General features: G+C 42.7%; 1 protein-coding gene across 1 annotated transcript in view; it reads left to right on the top strand.

Annotated features, from left to right (window-relative positions):
- Positions 1-1771: 1771 nt before the first annotated feature.
- GPR84 (G protein-coupled receptor 84) overlaps positions 1772-20389 on the top strand; it is a 37882-nt gene continuing 19264 nt past the window's right edge. The window contains exon 1 of the mRNA XM_075334516.1: positions 1772-1828. The gene's annotated coding sequence lies outside the window, so the exon portion shown is untranslated. The remainder of the gene's footprint in view (positions 1829-20389) is intronic.

Genomic DNA, 20389 nt, shown 5'->3' on the forward strand with positions numbered 1-20389 from the left:
ACTCTGTGTTCATTCCTGGCTGAGTGAGTACCACCATGCCATCTGGCACCGCGCTGCCCCCGCGACCCTGCACCTCACCTGCCCTGCATCCCTCCCTTCACCTCTCACCGGGCCCCGGGACCACCAACCCCTACCCACGGAGGGGGAAAACATCTCAGCTGTTCCCTAACAACGCTCCCGGGATCCCCGTCACCAGCAGCGGTGGTGCCCCAACCTCACCACGACTCGTGGGTGGCATCACGAACTCAATCCCCAAACCAGACCAACCCCTTTCACTCACGGGCGAGGAGCGCCGCTCGAGTCCCCGAGATCTGGCCCACCGCTTGAGCCACCGAGCAGCAGCAGCAGCCGGACCCGAGCCGCAGGCGTGGTCGAGTAGCGCACCCCCCGCCCGCGACAACTTACAGCAGCAGCCGGACCCGAGCCGCGGTCGAGTAGCACACCCCCCCTGCAAGCGACATATACTACCGTAGAAGTCTCAAAATGTCAAAATGACACCTTGTATATATTATTGTGGATGGGTAGGGTTTTGGGCTTTTTTCTATTTCGACCATCACAGGTCTGAGACATTGACCATACCTTCATTTTTATATATGTATACTTATTTGACTGCTTAGCACATTTGGTTGGCGTTTGCTGGTGGATATCCTGATGTTGTGATAGGCAGGGGCAGATAAGGGAACAGGGGCACAGCAAAAGTTAGGGTGTCCTCCATTGTTACGCAGGGAACAACATAGGGAGAGCCTAGCTTATTTGTGTAGGTATCTTGGCTATTAATAGCCCCTTACTACAGGCCCTTACTGCTCTCACGTCCCTACCTGTCTTGGTACCACAGCAAGGATATTCTCGTGCTCACGGTACACAACACCTCACCTTGACAGTTTTTATACTGTTTTCAATGGAGTCTTAATAAAGTATTTTTTTAGAGGGTTCTTTTTAGGTCCTTGTCATGGTGGCAGGCTTAAAAAACTCATTTGGCCAAAACAAGAGCTGATGGCTAGCTATGATATGGTGTTCGATGGGAACTGTTAATGTGTGATTGGTGAGGACGTGGTGAAGAGTTTTTCCAAAAGTGGGTGGTGGGACTGTGGAAGGTTCAACGGGATGAGGCGTAGAGGCGGAGTTATGGTCAAGGTGCAGTCTCAAGGGGGCTTGAAAATTTTGCCAGTATGGGGCCCTGAAGTTCTTGACAGCAACCCTGCTTATAGAGAACACATAGGAGCTCTTGGCCGAGCCAAATGTTCCTGTATATGGAGGAGCCTGGAGAGAGACCATTCAGCCTACAGATATCTAATGTATACGGTGACCTTTACCCCCAGATTTTTTAGTTCCATTTCAAAAGTATGCAAAATATAATTGTAAAGGTGGCCGTGAAGAAAAAAGTGACACAGACCTGAATCAGGAGAAAAGACCGATAATCAGGAATTTCTCCAATAACATTCCCTGCACAACCTCGTCCATAACCTTTATCTGCCCCGTAGCCAGAAACTACTTTACAGTCAGACAAGTTATGCAATACGTCATAAGTGCAGCTCTTCACCTTCCTGTCTAAATAAGACTGAACCCTTCAAAATAAGCTCCTTGAATTTCCCAAGTTGTGAGTCAGATAAGACAGCACTACACACCCTGCTGTATAAGGTGATCCATCCGTACAATCACTTCCTGAAGCTCAATGGGTTAATGATGTTGCAACATAGCTTGTCTCTATTCCAGATTGTGTACCTGCCCATTACACTGAGGTATGGGAAGTATTTCCTCCCACTGTCCTGAGGGAAGGCAGATCAGTAGGACGGAGCCTGGGACTGTGCTGTGATCCTGCCGCTGTAAGGTGAGTCCTGGAGGGATGAGGACTGGGAGTGTGGGACCTGCAGGGAAGGAAAACCCATAATATGTTCAATTATTCTATATATTAGTGAAAGAAGACCCAAAATACAAGGGGATCAAAAAAATCCCTAAAACATAGACTGGGACCCCTCTGTGATCTATAGATCCCAATAATCAAACCGTTTATGCCTGGTAAGAGGCATTGTGAGATGGATATAATGTATTTCTATAGCATCTACTTTACATATGTAATATCACAAATCTATAATATTGTGCTTGCATTAATCACATAAGACATATTGAATATCCCTACATCATGGCTACAACATTGTATGAAATCACATGGCAACACAGCGCTTGCAAAATCTCACCACTGAGGAGTAAGCGTACGTTCACACTGAGTCTGTGCAAAAAGTCACCACTGAGCAGTAAGCATACGTTCACACTGAGTCTGTGCAAAAAGTCACCACTGAGCAGTAAGCGTACATGCACACTGAGTCTGTGCAAAAAGTCACCACTGAGCAGTAAGCGTACATTCACACTGAGTCTGTGCAACAAGTCACCACTGAGCAGTAAGCGTACATTCACACTGAGTCTGTGCAAAAAGTCACCACTGAGCAGTAAGCGTACATTCACACTGAGTCTGTGCAAAAAGTCACCACTGAGCAGTAAGCGTACATTCACACTGAGTCTGTGCAAAAAGTCACCACTGAGCAGTAAGCGTACATTCACACTGAGTCTGTGCAAAAAGTCACCACTGAGCAGTAAGCGTACATTCACACTGAGTCTGTGCAAAAAGTCACCACTGAGCAGTAAGCGTACATTCACACTGAGTCTGTGCAAAAAGTCACCACTGAGCAGTAAGCGTACGTTCACGCTGAGTCTGAAGTGAATCTGATTCAAAATCTACAAAAACCTGGGTGTGAACATACCCTATAAGGTGGATATGTTCCTCATAGCTCACCATGGAAGAAGCAGTTATCTGGTAATGATCCACAGCTGATGATACCAAAGCAACTGGTGGTAGGTAGGAAAGTTATTCACAATCTGAACATGCATTTAAATTTATATTGTGCATTTTATATAGTGAAAATATATTGGGGGGGTTAGCTTTGTTATATATTGGCACCCGTTGGTGCATTCCGACACACGAAACAGCCGACGTCCTGCATCCTCTCTTTTTGTTTTAAAATGGTTTAATAAATAAGAATTTTTATGGATGGTGAGGGCAGCTTGATTCTGCTTTACTGAACTGTTCAAATTTAACGCCATATTATTCACCTGGCGGAGTGTTTGGTGTATAATATATATATATATATATATATATATTATATATATATGGTCAGGCTCCCTACTGAATGATTTTCTTTTTCATCTATATAATTTTTTGTAAACTTTTGTACAAAGCTGCATGGACATCATATGATGCCAAACTAATTCCATACATGGGCCTAATACTAAGCCCAGCTCCCTGCACGTGCCTCTGGTGCCAAACAGCACGTTCCTACCATTTCTCCTTTCCATAACAATCTCTATCACTTTTTTTTTTCCCAGTGCCACATGCATCAACAGGGCGTGTGCCCAAATAATTATTGTCCCACATAGAGGACCGATCATTGTGCGCTGCCCGCTTTATCCGCTGCGTTTGTAAATCTTGCGGTTAATTCCTCACTGTTTCCGTGATCTTTGCTTGCTGTCATTGAATGAAAACTTGTTTTTGTTTCCTTCTCTCTGGCTAGGCTGGTTTGATACTTCTTTTTTTTTTTTTTTTTTTTTTTTCCTCGTACATGAAACATTTTTGGGGGTTTTCAATGTGCTTGATCCATTTTTGATTCGTATGTCAGTTTTTACGTTCCTTGTTCCATCTATTGTTATTGTATGAAGAAAAAAATGTTCTTAGCTTCTTCCACCCATTTAATTGTAACATACGGACAGCACACGGATGGCTTGCATTGGTGAGTTTGATCCGCAAAACACGGATCCATGTAGTATCTGTCTCCGTTTTGTTTTTTGTGGACAATGTCTGCTGAAAAGAGGATACCTGAGAAGGCACATTGTAATGGGATGGCAATTTCTTGTAAAATTAAAGGATGGTGCATGGATCAAAAATAACAGCCCTTAATCTGCAACAGTCTAGGAATCAAGTTGCAATGTTTCCTAAATATCTCAGTATGGAGTTCAGGCTCCATGGCTCACAGATGATTATCTAGTCTGGATACAATTGTTTCAATTAGTGATGAGTGAGCACTACCATGCTCGAGTGCTCAGTACTGATAACTAGTGATGAGTGAGCACTGCCATGCTCTTGTGCTCGGTACTTGTAACCAGAAGTTGGATGCTTGGATGGGCGCAATTCAAGTGTCCAAGTATAATGGAAGTCAATGGGGGACATCGAGAAGATTTGCCGGAAAAATGCCTGAGTCTCACTTTGATTAACATTTTACTCGTGTGTCTGAGTAGTGCCCATCCGAGCATCCAACTTCTGGTTACAAGCACTGAGCACCCGAGCATGGTAGTGCTCACTCATCATTAGTTACGACTACTAACCACCCAAGCATGGTAGTGACCGCTCATCACTAATTACAAGTACTGATTAACTGAGCATGGTACTGACCGCTCATCACAAGTTACGAGTATCGAGCACCTGAGCATGGTAGTGCTCGCTCATTACTAGATACGAACATTGAGCACCTGAGCATGGTAGTGCCCACTCATCACTAGTTACAAATATCCAGCACCCAAGCATGGTAGTGCTACTCATCACTAGTTACGATAAGTACCGAGCCTAGTAGTGCCATCTCATCACTAGTTACAAGTACCGAGCACCCAAGCATGGTAGTGCTACTCATCACTAGTTACGATAAGTACCGAGCCTAGTAGTGCCATCTCATCACTAGTTACAAGTACCGAGCACCCAAGCATGGTAGTGCTACTCCTCACTAGTTACGACGAGTACCAGAGCATGGTAGTGCTCGCTCATCATTAGTTACGGGTACTGAGCACCCGAGCATGGTAGTGCCCACTCATCACTAATGTCAATCTTTCCATTGAGCGCAGGATTAGGTCAAATAAATTGTGGTAAGTTAATGTGTTTTTGCTGCGTTATTGACGCTGCATATTTTCACTGTCAAAAATGCAGCATCTTAGGGTACGAGCACATTAAGTACCGTATTTGGTGCAGAAATTTCTGCACCATCTCAACATAGCAGGCAAAAAAAAGTGCGTTTTTTTTTAAATCCATTTTTGCCATGTTTTTCATATGCGTACAGATTTTTCTCGTACATTACTATTTGTGGAATCTGCAGCAAAAATGCTGAAAAAATTTACATCCTTCAGATTTAAATTTGCACCAAATCTGCAGGAAACTTCAGAATTCTCATTCACTTTGCTGCCATCAGAAAGTCCTACAGGTTTTGGGACAAATCTGCACTCAAATACATAAACACAGTGTGTGCACACGGCCTTACAGTTTCAGCACAGTGAATGGGAATTAGAGAAATCTGCTGTTCACTGAGCTCCTTTTTAACTCTGCGCAAACTGACCTGCTGTGCGCGTTTCAAGTTCACAACACGTCATTCTCTTGCGGGTACACTGAGTTTTATGTGCTGATTTTCCCCCAGAGACTTGCATTAGAAGTAAAAATATCCAAATAAAAAAACCACGTACATTTTCACTACACGCACTAAAAATGCAAGTAATCCATGCATACAGTACCTGCATCAATAATGTTTTGTTAAAACCAGATATCAGGATGAATGAAAAACAAAGCAGCTTTATTGAAAAAAAAAAAATGACATACCCAACCCTCCCGCCCCCCACAAGAAAAACTAAAAAAAAAACCCAGCAGCATAAAAAAAGGATAAAAACACATTTGAAAAAAACATACTCATTGATAAAAAAAAATAAATAAAAAAAAAATAAAGCTGCAACATATAAAACTCAGCAAATGCTCACCTGGGAATGTAGCCTGACCGCTTTCAGGATGTCTACAAGCAGAGTTTAATCCATGAATGGCCAAATGTTTGTGTCTGTGACTTATACACTTTACATGCGGGAGGTTTGTGTATATTTTCCACTGATTCATTGATTGCAACATTTTTGCGCAAATGTTCTGATATCCACCCAGGAGTGATATTATTATTATTTTTTTTTTTTTTTTAGTTAGAGGGTCATAGTCTTTTAGTCTTTGTTCCTATATGTATAGGGTTATGTGCACACTATGTCTTTTTGATATTTGCCCATGCGCTGAGTTGTTCAAGAAGATGCTTCTGGAAATGCAGCTTGTTTTTTTTTTTTTTTTTTTTTACTAAAGCGTCTATTTTTGTCATCCTTATGGATGTTTTTAGCAACCTGTTTTATCCTGTATAAACTAGTGAGCGGCTTCCTAGAACTGTCAGGTCGCTTCTTTTAATCATTTGTTTGTTTTGAAAACTTAAAGCCGTTAAAAGAAGGTACAAAGGCTAAAAATTTGCACAACAAGTCATTTTTACATTAATGTCCATATGCTATTTTTATTTTTGTATTTTTAGCATTTATTTAGCACTTTTTTTTTTCAGTAGTCTTAGAATGTACCCACCTTAAAAAGATCTTGTGCACATACCCTTAGGTTATGTGCCCACGTTGCTTTTTTATGTGCTTCTTTTCTGCATATAAAAAGCATGTTTTGGCAGGAAAACTGTAGCAGAAAAAACACGCATTTTTTTTATATTGCATTTGCACTTTTTTTCATATGTGCTTTTTCCTGCTGCTATTTATGCTTTTTTTTTTTTTGGCAATCATGGGGGTTCAGGCCGTATACCCCCATGATCGCCGCTGGGTCTCCGGCTGATATTACAGCTGGGACACGGTTCACACTGCCAGGAGCGGGGCTTGCACCTCTTACGGCATTTTAACCACCTAAATGCTGCGATGAGGGCAATAGCAGTTTTCAGGAGGCAGGGAAAAAGGATCACTTACCTCTCCATCGTGATTAGGTCCCTGTAACGCTATCACAGGGATCTGATTGCTGCCATGGTAACCTTGGGTTGTCACCATGATGACCCCGGGTTACTGAGCTGCAGAGAGCTTCACGCACTATCCTGTATGCACACACAGTGTGTGAGGCAAAGTAATATACTATAATCCACTGTAGTGATAAAGCATTGCAGGGGAATATAGAAACGCAGAAATAAACACAAACAATTAACATGCTGCTTCTTTTTCAGCAATAAATCTGCAAGAAAAAAAGAAGCAGCGTGTGCACAGCTCATCGGGATTCTCATAGACTTTGCTGGGATGATTTTTCCTTGCTTTTATTGATTAAAAGAAGCAAGGAAAAATGCATGAAAAAAACCGCAAAAAAAATGTCACGTGGGGACATGACCAAAGGGTTTGTTCAGACAAGTACGGTAAGTTTTTGGTCTCTGTGAGCAGCAGATCATACAAAGATAGCTTATGAACCAATTGGAGTCAAATTGCTAGCACACATGGGCTTTTTCCATGGGTCTGTGTGAAAAAAATAAAAAAACGCAGCATGAACCATTCTGGTCCATTTTATGGCTCACAATAGTGTATTCTATAGAAGGCATCTCCTACATCGGTCCACAGTACAGACAATGACAAAGAGTCAAAAAGCCGTAGGACATTGTAATGGTGCTATATATTCCCCTGCACATAAATACAATAGGCATTGTTCAGATGTACCTACTGTTCAAGGTCTCCCACCCAAACTTCCAGCCTCATATGTGACTGAGATGATAAGCGCAGGTCAGGACAGCCGCAGTTTTGTCATCCATTTGTGTTCGAAGCACTGAACCTGGCCGCACAGTGATGGATTACACCACAATATATAGTGATTGATTTTGTCACGATATTATTTTTGCTGACCCATTTCATATGGTTCCTACAGAAAAAAACTGTAGAAAGGCAATCTATTTGTATGGGTGCCATATGCTGCCAGACAAACCTGTAATATAACTTTTTATAGCAAGTAATAAGGGTTTACTTATATGTCACAGTCACAATGAGGTTTATCCTTTGACGTTGTCAAAAAGTCACCAAATTGTTTGTATATTTTGCAAATATTTTTTATAATTTTGCAAAATTGTGCCATCTTTGTATACAGAAATGTTGCTCTCATTATGAAAATCAAAGGAAAAAAGTGCGATAAAACCACAAAGAAAACAATTATTGCGTCCGCCCATACTGAGTGTATCCTGGTGTTGGGAGTTTCTCCATGCTTTACATGCGGTAATCACAATTTACTGTCTCATCTAGTTCCATCTCATCTTCCACAGCCTAATTACACACACTTTGAAAATCTATGAATCACATAATGTAATTAAGCCTCTTTTATCTACTTTTCTGATTAAGAAAAAGTCCCTTTAAGTTTAATGGGAACCTGTCAGCTGATACGTGCTGCCCAATCAGTGGGTAGTATGTGTAAGGGATTGGCTGTATTATGACAGCCAGGTATGTTTGATTCTGAAATGCTGCGATATTTCAGAGAGAAACATACTTTTAACAGCAGGGACCGAGCCGCACTGTGAACTTGTCGTACAGGCGACTTCTCCCCGCCTGCTGAAAGTGACTGACAGGTCTCTGCTTACGTGCGCTTATATAGTAGACAAAGACCTGTCAGTCCCTGTCAGTGGGCAGGGAGAAGCCACCATGGACGTACCTGTATAGATTGGGCAACATGTATCAGCTGACAGGTTCTCTTTAACCTAAGGACTTTTTCATAATCAGAAAAGTAGAGGATCGTAATGACTAGCACAGGGATCATCTGCTCATTCCCAGCTATGTTATAAACCATCGGTGCACCATGTTGACCACACGGGAGCGCCAGTGAGCATGGGGAATGACACAGTTTGCGTCGTCAAAGATTCGCAGCAGAATTTTACTGGTTAACAGCCACTGACGGAAATCAGAGTCACATGTGGCTGATAGAGGTACATGATGGCGGATCAAATTAGATGTCATGTGCAGAGATAGATGCGGGCTCAGCGTGTGAGTCCACATCAAAGACAGATGACAGAATATGTAAATATACTTATGTCGTCAAGGGGTTAAAAGTTGGTTCTCTATCAGTATATTATATAGAAAGCTTGAATATTGTTAGACTGAGAATGTTTCACACTATAAAAAATAGTAAAATACGAAGGCCCCGATTCATCTTTGTGTTCGTGTCTGTTTTCTGTTGTAAAAATGGTTCTAATGATGACTTTTATAATAGCGCCTTATTAATTATTTAATTTAAGCTTCTATTGAAAAGGGTTGTGTGTAGAGTTGAGCGCGGTTCGTGGTTCGTGGTTCTCCAGTTCTAGGCTCGAGTGATTTCTGGGCTGTTCGAGATCGAACTAGAACTCGAGCTTTTTGCTAAAAGCTCGATAGTTCTAGATACGTTCGAGAACGGTTCTAGCAGCAAAAAGCAGGGCTTTTTACAGCTACAGTGAGCAGGAGCCATCGCTGGCAGCCTGCCACAAGCTGGTAACCAAGATAAACATCGGGTATCCAAGCAAAGCGCTTTGGTTAGTAACCCGATGTTTATCTTAGTTACGTGCAGGAAGCCCACACTTTCCCGCTCAGCTCGCTCCACCCCCTCCTGCCCGCGGCATGTACACATACATACACATACACAAACACAAACACACACACACACACACATCCATCCCCCGCCCGCTCGCTCGCTCGCTCGGCTTACCTGCGGTGATGAAGTCCCGCCATCCCGACCTCAGCGCTGTCACTGTCCTCCATGGCCGCCGCTTGTCACATCACCTATCGCTTCCGACCCGAGACTGACACTGGCGGTGACGTCACGGACCTCTCGCGATACTTGATGTGAAGGCGCCGGTCATTGACCTCAGTGACAGGGGCTGTCGGCAGTGCTGGAGATCAGCGCAGGTAATGTACCTCACTGACAGCAGCACTTGTCATCCCCTGCAGTGACCTGGGCTGACCCATTGATGTTAGCTCAGGTCACTGCACTGCTCTCCCAGCCAATGGGGAACATCCTGCTCTTCATTGACTGGGACAGTGTGCATCGTCATGGCAACCCCTTGGATTACACCAGACCTGGATTTGTTTTTCAATCTAATAAATTGGTTAAAGAGGGAATGTTTTGGGGAGTGTTTTTTCAAATAAAAATGTGTTTGTCGTCTATTTTTTTTTTTATTACTGACTGGGTTGGTGATGTCGGGTATCTGATAGACGCCTGACCTCACCAACCCCAGGGCTTGATGCCAGGTGACATTACACATCTGGTATTAACCCCAAATATTACCCCGTTTGCCACCGCACCAGGGCGCGGGATGAGCTGGGGCGAAGCACCAGGATTGGCGCATCTAATGGATGCGCCACTTCTGGGGCGGCTGCGGCCTGCTATTTTTAGGCTGGGGAGATTCCAATAACCATGGACCTCCCTAGTCTGAGAATATCAGGCCCCAGCTGTCTGCTTTACCTTGGCTGGTGATCCAATTTTGGGGGACCCCTACGTGTTTTTTTTTTTTAATTATTTATTTAATTTAAAATAACAGCGTGGGGTGCCCTCAGTTTTGGATTACCAGCCAAGGTGAGGTTGCCAGCTGTGGTCTGCAGGCTGCAGCCGTCTGCTTTACCCTAGCTGGCTACAAAACTAGGGGGAACCCTATGTCATTTTTTTTTTCATTTTTTTTGGCTAAATACAAAGCTAAGCACCCCTTAGTGCCACATGAAAGGTACCAAAGGGTGTTCCACTTTTTCTCCATTTTTTTCTCCACTTTCTCCACTTTTTCTCCACTTTTTTCTCCACTTTTTCTCCTCTTATGCTCCACTTTTTCTCCTCTTAATCTCCACTTTTTCTCCACTTTTTCTCCACTTTTTCTCCTCTTATGCTCCACTTTTTCTCCACTTTTTCTCCACTTTTTCTCCACTTTTTCTCCACTTTTTCTCCACTTTTTCTCCACTTTTTCTCCACTTTTTCTCCACTTTTTCTCCACTTTTTCTCCACTTTTTCTCCACTTTTTCTCCACTTTTTCTCCTCTTAATCTCCACTTTTTCTCCTCTTATGCTCCACTTTTTCTCCACTTTTTCTCCACTTTTTTCTCCACTTTTTCTCCTCTTATGCTCCACTTTTTCTCCACTTTTTCTCCACTTTTTCTCCACTTTTTCTCCACTTTTTCTCCACTTTTTCTCCACGTTTTCTCCACGTTTTCTCCACGTTTTCTCCACTTTTTTCTCCACTTTTTTCTCCACTTTTTTCTCCACTTTTTCTCCTCTTACGCTCCACTTTTTCTCCACTTTTTTCTCCACTTTTTCTCCTCTTATGCTCCACTTTTTCTCCACTTTTTCTCCACTTTTTCTCCACTTTTTCTCCACTTTTTCTCCACTTTTTCTCCACTTTTTCTCCACTTTTTCTCCACTTTTTCTCCACGTTTTCTCCACGTTTTCTCCACGTTTTCTCCACGTTTTCTCCACTTTTTTCTCCACTTTTTTCTCCACTTTTTCTCCTCTTACGCTCCACTTTTTCTCCACTTTTTCTCCACTTTTTCTCCTCTTAATCTCCACTTTTTCTCCACTTTTTCTCCACTTTTTCTCCACTTTTTTCTCCACTTTTTCTCCTCTTATGCTCCACTTTTTCTCCACTTTTTCTCCACTTTTTCTCCTCTTATTCTCCACTTTTTCTCCACTTTTTCTCCACTTTTTCTCCACTTTTTCTCCACTTTTTCTCCACTTTTTCTCCACTTTTTCTCCACTTTTTCTCCACTTTTTCTCCACTTTTTCTCCACTTTTTCTCCACTTTTTCTCCACGTTTTCTCCACTTTTTTCTCCACTTTTTCTCCTCTTATGCTCCACTTTTTCTCCACTTTTTCTCCACTTTTTCTCCACTTTTTCTCCACTTTTTCTCCACTTTTTCTCCACTTTTTCTCCACTTTTTCTCCACTTTTTCTCCACTTTTTCTCCACTTTTTTCTCCACTTTTTTCTCCACTTTTTTCTCCACTTTTTTCTCCACTTTTTTCTCCACTTTTTCTCCTCTTACGCTCCACTTTTTCTCCACTTTTTCTCCACTTTTTCTCCTCTTAATCTCCACTTTTTCTCCACGTTTTCTCCACTTTTTTCTCCACTTTTTCTCCTCTTATGCTCCACTTTTTCTCCACTTTTTCTCCACTTTTTCTCCACTTTTTCTCCACTTTTTCTCCACTTTTTCTCCACTTTTTCTCCACTTTTTTCTCCACTTTTTCTCCTCTTACGCTCCACTTTTTCTCCACTTTTTCTCCACTTTTTCTCCACTTTTTCTCCTCTTAATCTCCACTTTTTCTCCACTTTTTCTCCACTTTTTCTCCACTTTTTTCTCCACTTTTTCTCCTCTTATGCTCCACTTTTTCTCCACTTTTTCTCCACTTTTTCTCCTCTTATGCTCCACTTTTTCTCCACTTTTTCTCCACTTTTTCTCCACTTTTTCTCCACTTTTTCTCCACTTTTTCTCCACTTTTTCTCCACTTTTTCTCCTCTTATGCTCCACTTTTTCTCCTCTTAATCTCCACTTTTTCTCCACTTTTTCTCCACTTTTTCTCCACTTTTTTCTCCACTTTTTCTCCTCTTATGCTCCACTTTTTCTCCACTTTTTCTCCACTTTTTCTCCTCTTATGCTCCACTTTTTCTCCACTTTTTCTCCACTTTTTCTCCACTTTTTCTCCACTTTTTCTCCACTTTTTCTCCACTTTTTCTCCACTTTTTCTCCACTTTTTCTCCACTTTTTTCTCCACTTTTTCTCCTCTTATGCTCCACTTTTTCTCCACTTTTTCTCCACTTTTTCTCCTCTTATGCTCCACTTTTTCTCCACTTTTTCTCCACTTTTTCTCCACTTTTTCTCCACTTTTTCTCCACTTTTTCTCCACTTTTTCTCCACTTTTTCTCCACTTTTTCTCCACTTTTTCTCCACTTTTTCTCCACTTTTTCTCCACTTTTTCTCCACTTTTTCTCCACTTTTTCTCCACTTTTTCTCCACTTTTTCTCCTCTTATGTTCCACTTATTCTCCACTTTTTCTCCACTTTTTCTCTACTTTTTCTATGGTCGGTCTACCCATTAGCTCTGCCATGCATAGTGTAGCTCTACACCTACTGCACATGTTACTTTATGATTGACATCTCTTTCGTACCAGAGCTGTCTAAGTCTACTCTGACCCCATATTTGTCATTACTATATTGTCCTTGTACTGTATTATGACATTTGTATCATGTGTTTCATTTCTTGCTGTGTTGCAATTTTTTTGCTGCATCCCAATTGTACCTCTACATTGTTCGAGTTTATGTTATTGTTCTCTCACTCTTATGTGATACTGATTATTGTCATTTTTCATGATTACATGCAGATAAGTCCAATCTGACGAAGGCTCAGGCCGAAACGTCATTTGTAACTTGTTTTGGACAAAAACATATATGCTTATGAAAAAAAAATTTTCTTAATACGGACCAATAAAGAGTGATTTTGCATTACTATCCGTTGTGACTTACTGACTTAGTCTGGGAGATATAGAGTGCCGAGGTTACTCACTAATTTTATCTATTATTACCTCTGAGCACCTATATACCAGTGAGCAGAGCTTCCTCTACAGTAGTTCTCCTGATTAGGCATGCCCTTACCTCATGAGCAGGGCATTGCAGCTTTGGTAGCAACCATTACGACATGGACTCTGCTGCTGTGGATCCGGGGAGAGTGAGTGCAGATTCATTGCACCCACACTCCTCACATGAAGGGTCCGCACTCCTAGAAAATGGGGGATACGTTCCCTGAGTGTCTCCCCCCCATATTCTAGACGGTCCAGAGTCGTCGTGGGACCCCTTTATTTTTTTTCTTACAATAAATTGGTGAAAGAGGAAATGTTTTGGGGACTGTTTTTTTCAAATAAATTTCTTTTGTCGATTTTTTGTTTTTGTTAGTACTGACAGTTTATGATGTTGGGTATCTAATAGACGCCATGACATCACAAACTGCTGGGCTTGATCTCAGGTGACTTTACAGCTAGTATCAACCCGATTTATTACCCCGTTTGCCACTGCACCAGGGCACGGGATGAGCTGGGGTGAAGCGCCAGGATTGGCGCATCTAGTGGATGCGCCACGTCTGGGGTGCCTGCGGCCTGCTATTTTTAGGCTGTGAAGGCCCAATAACTATGGACCTTCCCACCCTGAGAATACCAGACCACAGCTGTCCGCTTTACCTTGGCTGGTGATCCAATTTGGGGGGTCCCCTACTTTTATTGTGTAATTATTAATATTTATAAAATAATTATAAAAAAGAGCCTGAGGGGACCTCCACATTGGATCCCCAACCACGGTAAAGCTGCCAGCTGTGGTTTTCAGGCTACAGCCGTCTGCTTTACCCTAGCTGGCTATCAAAAATGGGGGGACCCAACGTAATTTTTTTTTTTTTAACTATTTTTTAAATAGAAAAAATTAATGGGCTTCCCTGTATTTTGATTGCCAACCAAGGTAACGGCAGGCAGATGGGGGTGGCAACCCATAGCTGTCTGCTTTATCTGCGCTGAGAATCAAAAATACCGCGGAGCGCTACGTCATTTTTTTAAAGATTTATTTTTACAGCACTGTGATGTCCAGCAATCAAAATACAGGGAAGCCCATTTTATTTTTAGTTATTTAAATAAATAATTAAAAAAAATATATGTTAGCTCCCACTGCATTTTTTGTATTGCTAGCTAAGGGTAATCCAAGCAGCTACTGGCTGCTAACCCCCACTGCTTGGTGTTACCTTCACTGGCAATGGAAAATCCAGGGAAGCATTTTTTTTTTTTTTTTTGCCAAAAAGCTACAAAAAAAGGACGTGAGCTTCGCCATATTTTTGTATGCTAGCCAGGTATAGCAGGCAGGTGCTGGAAGAGTTGGATACAGCGCCAGAAGATGGCGCTTCTATGAAAATGCCATTTTCTGAGGTGGCTGCAGACTGCAATTCGCAGCAGTGGGGCCCAGAAAGCTCAGGCCAACCGGTGGTGCGGATTCCAATCCCAGCTGCCTAGTTGTACCTGGCTGGACACAAAAATGGGGCAAAGCCTACGTCATTTGTTTTCTAATTATTTCATGAAATTCATGAAATAATAAAAAAAGGGCTTCCCTTTATTTTTGGTTCCCAGCCGGGTACAAATAGGCAACTGGGGGTTGGGGGCAGCCGTACCTGCCTGCTGTACCTGGCTAGCATACAAAAATATGGCGAAGCCACATAATTTTTTCAGGGGGCAAAAAACTTCTGCATACAGTCCTGGATGGAGTATGCTGAGCCTTGTAGTTCTGCAGCTGCTGTCTGTCTGTATGGAGAAGAGCAGACAGCAGCTGCAGAACTACAAGGCTCAGCATACTCCATCCAGGACTGTATGCAGAAGTTTTTTGCCCACCAAAAAAATGACGTGGGCTTCGCCATATTTTTGTATGCTAGCCAGGTACAGCTGGCAGCCACGGGCTGCCTCCAACCCCCAGTTGCCTATTTGTACCCGGCTGGGAACCAAAAATATAGGGAAGCCCGTTTTTTTTAATTATTTCACTTATTTCATGAAATAATTAAAAAACAAATGACGTGGGCTTCGCCCTATTTTTGTGTCCAGCCGGGTACAACTAGGCAGCTGGGGATTGGAATCCGCAGCACAGGTTAGCCCGAGGTTTGTGGGCGCCTCTGCTGCGGATTTCAGTCCGCAGCCGTCCCAGAAAATGGCGCTCTCATAGAAGCGCCATCATCTGGCGCTGTATCCAACTCTTCCAACAGCCCTGGAGCCGGGTGGCTTGTTGGGTAATCATGAGTTAATACTGGCTTTGTTTTACCAGCCAGTATTAAGCCAGAGATTCTTAATGTCAGGCACGTTTGACCCGGCCATTAAGAATCTCCAATAAAGGGTTAAAAAAAAGACACCACACAGAGAAAAAATACTTTAATAGAAATAAATACACAGACACATTAGAGACTCCATCTTTATTACCCCTGTCAGCCCTCCACGATCCTGCTCTTCTGTCTTCTTTCTTTCTAGTGTAGTAGTAGTGACGATTGTAGTGAGGGGCATCACTTGGGGCTGGGGAACCTCCATCCTAACTACAATGCTCACTACAATCGGGAAGCAGCGTGCAGCCTTCACTCCGTGAGTGATCACTGCTGGCTGCTAGCGGTAACGCTGACAGACGCGTTACCATAGCAACGGTGCTCCCGGAGCTGCGGTTAGCGGTGACGTCACCGCTAACTGCGTTGCTATGGCAACGGTGATCTCCGTTAATGACCGGCTGTGTCAGCCGGTCCCTAACGGAACGGGGAGTCGACCGTGTGCTAGAGCATGTCGCCGGTACACGGCGATACACATATGTGCACCGTGTACCGGAGAGATGCACTCGCAGGTCCTACATGACGTGTCATAGTCATGTGACCAGTCTGTAGCCAATGAGATAATAGCCACGTGACTGGTCACATGGCTATTTTGACGTCACGATAGGTCCTGCTTCTCTGCTGGCAGTACAGGTCACCGGGAGGATTCAGCGATCATCGGATGGAATAGCGGCAGGAGACAGAGTGCAGAAGGGATCGCGAGGACCGGTAAGTGTTATGGCAATGTTTATTAACTGTTTGTGTACATTTATAATGCATTTTTATGTGTTTGTGATTGCCTCCCATTATAGCCTATACGTTCGAGTTCGGTTCGTCGAACGTTCGACGAACCGAACTCGAACGGGACCCCCGTTCGGCGAACCGGCCTCGAGCCGAACCGGGACCGGTTCGCTCATCTCTAGTTGTGTGGGACTTTTATATTCATGGCCTATCCTTAGAATAGCTTACCCATATCTGATCGATGGTGGTGCGATACCCGGGACCTCCACCATTCAGCTGTTCTCGGTGGCGGACAGATGTACTGTGTTTTGGAGCTGCACATCTCCATCTACTGCATAGTGGCTGTGGCTGGGCACTGCACCTCCACCTCCATGGGGTCTTTATCTATGGATTTTATGCATCTAATGCAAGTCTATGTGAAAAACCTGCACATAAAACTCATTGTAACTGTAATGGGGTGCCAGGGGCGCCTCTGGGCTTGTAGTCGTGGCCCCTTCTGTCAGGCTTACCCCTGGCTCCGCCGTCACTATCGGGAAGGGAGATGTCTTGGTGGGGCAGAGTGTGGTGGTGCAGATGTCGTCCGACGTATAAACACTCTCCAGGCATGGTTCGATGCAAATAAAAGACATTCTTTATTTCACAACTCTTTCCAAAAACCGGCAGTTACAGATGACTTCACGTTCTTTTCTTAGCTGGGGAAAGCCTGCCCTGACGTCTCCTCCAGTGGGGATGTGCCCGGCTACTCTACTTCACCTGGCTCCCACTTATGGCTACCCACAGCCCGGACCCACACCGGTACTGCTTCGCACTATGAGGTTCCGCCCGCTCCTTTTCTCTCCGGCTTCCCTGTTCTTCCAGCTCCCTTCTTTCTTTCTTTCTGCCCACTCAGCTCCACACTCTGCCCCTGGCTGTTTCTTCTCTCCTGTCCCGGACGCAACTGCCTTCAGCACACACTTCCTTTCCCCCTAAGCTGCCGGCTCCTCCTCCCTCCTGTACAGTTTCTATGGGGACAGCATTTACCACTTCAGAGAAAACCTGTGCTTCCTTGTAAGGGGTCTGCCCACCCCTTACAGTAACTGCAAGAGAAATTGATATATTTGGGATTTGAAACAAGCAGCACAGGTCAGTTTATGTTGAGTAAAAAAAAAAAACTCAGTGGGCAGGAGATTTCTATAAATTACATACTTTGCTGGAACTGGAAACATGTTTCTGATGCAGTGAAAATTCTCAGCATCAAAAATGCGATAAAAACTTATCACACTGGGCACACAGCCTTAGGCCTGTGATTCACGGCACACATGGGTTGTCCATGTGCAATCCGTGATACATGATCTGTACTCCGTGATTGCACATGGCGATAAACTCACCTGCCCTGTTCCTGCTGTCCGTGGTGCTGAACTCTGGCTCTGCTACCACCGCTGTTTCTCACCTCTGCAGCTACTTCCGGGTCGGCTCTGGCTGCATACATGAATGTGCATGCCATAATAAGCTGGCCAGGAAGAAGCAGAGAGCCACTGCCGAATACAGCGTCGCTGGAGAAGGTGCTTTTTATTTTCAATGTATTTTTTTCTGATACGAGTTTCACACACCACACCATAGAGTGGTCCGTGGGACATCAGTGATGCCAGAAAGAAACGGACATGTCTCCGTGCGGCAATCACGGACACACGCGTACGCTGCACGGAGACACGGTCAGTGAAAAATCACTGATGTGTGCGCAGACCCATTGATTATAATGGGTCTGCGTATGTCAGTGGTTCTGGTACATATAAAAACTAGCACATACGTACCAGAATCACTGACGTCTGAAACAGGCCTAAAGCTAACTTTTCTTATTTTTCTCTTTCTTTTTTTTTTTTTTTTTTTTTCTTGCTTGACAATGTTGCTGTGGTTTTATTTATCCAGATTTTTTTTTTTTTTTTTTTTAGCATAATTCATCAATTATGACTTTTTGAAATGTTGCAAAATTTTTGCACAATTGCATTCTAGTAGAGTACATAATTTCCCATATTGTTTTTGCTTTATTTGAAGACTCATTGTGCAACATTTTGAAACATATTACAACTTTTTTGTAGTAGGCGCAAAAAAAAAAAATACAAAAAGTGAATATCTTTTGATTTTGCACAAAATTCAACATGCATTTATCATTTTGAAGAATCTGGAGCAAAAATGGCAAGAAATGCCACAAGACAAAGGAGAAAAATCAACTAGGAAAAGCAAATGATGAATTGTGACCTAAAATTGTAAAAATTAAAAGCTTTCAAAAAATTTAAAATTTTGCGCTTTCAGCAGACGATTTACTGGAAAGCAGGAAGCAAAAATAAGCAACGCATAAACCTATAGACTGCTATTTGTAAGAGCTGGCAATGTGATGACAGTGTGGAAATACCAGTAAGGAAGAGTGAAAGTTGTGAAAGTTCCTCATAAGGACACCTATGAAGCCACTTCTCTGACAAAATTATGAGACACAATACCTTATTTACATTTAACAAAAAATATAAACGCAACACTTTTTCTGTTTTTGCTCCCACTTTTCACGAGCTGAACTCTACGATCTAAAACTTTTCAAAGGCCTTTTCTGGTTGTAACGTACAAATACTAAGGTAAAAAACTCACCAAATACTCAATTAGTGCATATGGCCTAATGCAATTTTCTGAGTAAAATATAGATGTGTTTTGTGTACACACAGTGCCTTGAAAAAGTATTCATACCCCGTGACCTTTTCCATATTTTTTCACGCACACTCTTAAATGCATTTTATTGGGATTTTGTGTGATAATCCGACACAAAGTACCAAGTATTTGTGAAGTGTAAAGGAAATGATACCTGATTTTCTAATTGTTTTAACAATATGTATCCCAAAAATTCCTTCGTAGGACCACCTTATGGTGCAATTATTAGTGAAAGTCTTTTGGGGATGTCTCTACCAGCTTTGTACATCTAGAGGCTGAAATGTTTGCCACTTGTTCTTTGCAAAATAGCTCTAGCTCAGTGAGATTGGATGGAGGCATCTTTAATAAGCAATTTTCTATCCTTGCCACAGATTCCCAATGGAATTTTTGGTCTAGACTGTGATGGTTATTCACATTCCTGAATATTCTTTAATCTAAATCATCCATTGTAGCTCTGGCAGTATGTTTAGGGTTGTTTTCTTACTGGGAGGTGAACCTACACCCAAGTCTCAAGAGGTTTGCAGCCTCTAACAGGTTTTCCTTCACGATTGCCCTGTCATTAGCTCCATCCATCTTCCCATTAACCTTGACCAACTTTCCTATCCCTGCTAATGAAAAGCATCTCCATAACATGATGTTGTCACCACCATGTGTGACTGTGGGGATGGTGTTTTCAGGGTGATGTGCAGTGATAGTTTTCCGCCACACATAGTGTTTTGCACTTAGCCAAAAAAGTTCAACTTTTATTTCATCTGACTAGAGCACCTTCTTACACTACATGGCTTTTTGTAAACTGCAAATGGGGCTTCTTATGACTTGCTTTCAAAAATGGTGTTTTTTTGCCACTCTTCTATACAGGCCAGATTTGTGGAATATACAACTTTTAGTTGTCCTGTAAACAGATTCTCCCACCTGAGCTGTGGATCTCTGCAATTCCTCCACAGTGACCGTACGCCTTTTTGTTCTTTCTTTCATTACTGGTCTCTAGGCTTGGGATCTTAGATTAGGTGGACAGCCATGTCTTGGTAAATTTGCAGTTGTGCCATACTCATTCCATTTTATATGATGGATTGAACATTGCTCTGTGAGATGTTCAGAGCTCGAGCTATTTTTTTTTTTTTTTTTAAAAACTAACCCTGCTTTCCTCTAATCCACAACTTTATCCCTGAACTGTCCGGTGTGTTACTTGGTGCTTCTGATTCTTTTTGATCACCAGTGATCTCAAAGAAACCTTAGAGGTCTTCACAGAACAGCTGTAGTTATGCTGAGAAGAAAAATCACACACATGTGGATTCAATTTACTAATTAGGTGACATCTGGAGGGAATTAGTCACTCAGGA

This window comes from Anomaloglossus baeobatrachus, chromosome 2 (assembly GCF_048569485.1).
Source record: "Anomaloglossus baeobatrachus isolate aAnoBae1 chromosome 2, aAnoBae1.hap1, whole genome shotgun sequence".
Lineage (NCBI taxonomy): Eukaryota > Metazoa > Chordata > Amphibia > Anura > Aromobatidae > Anomaloglossus > Anomaloglossus baeobatrachus.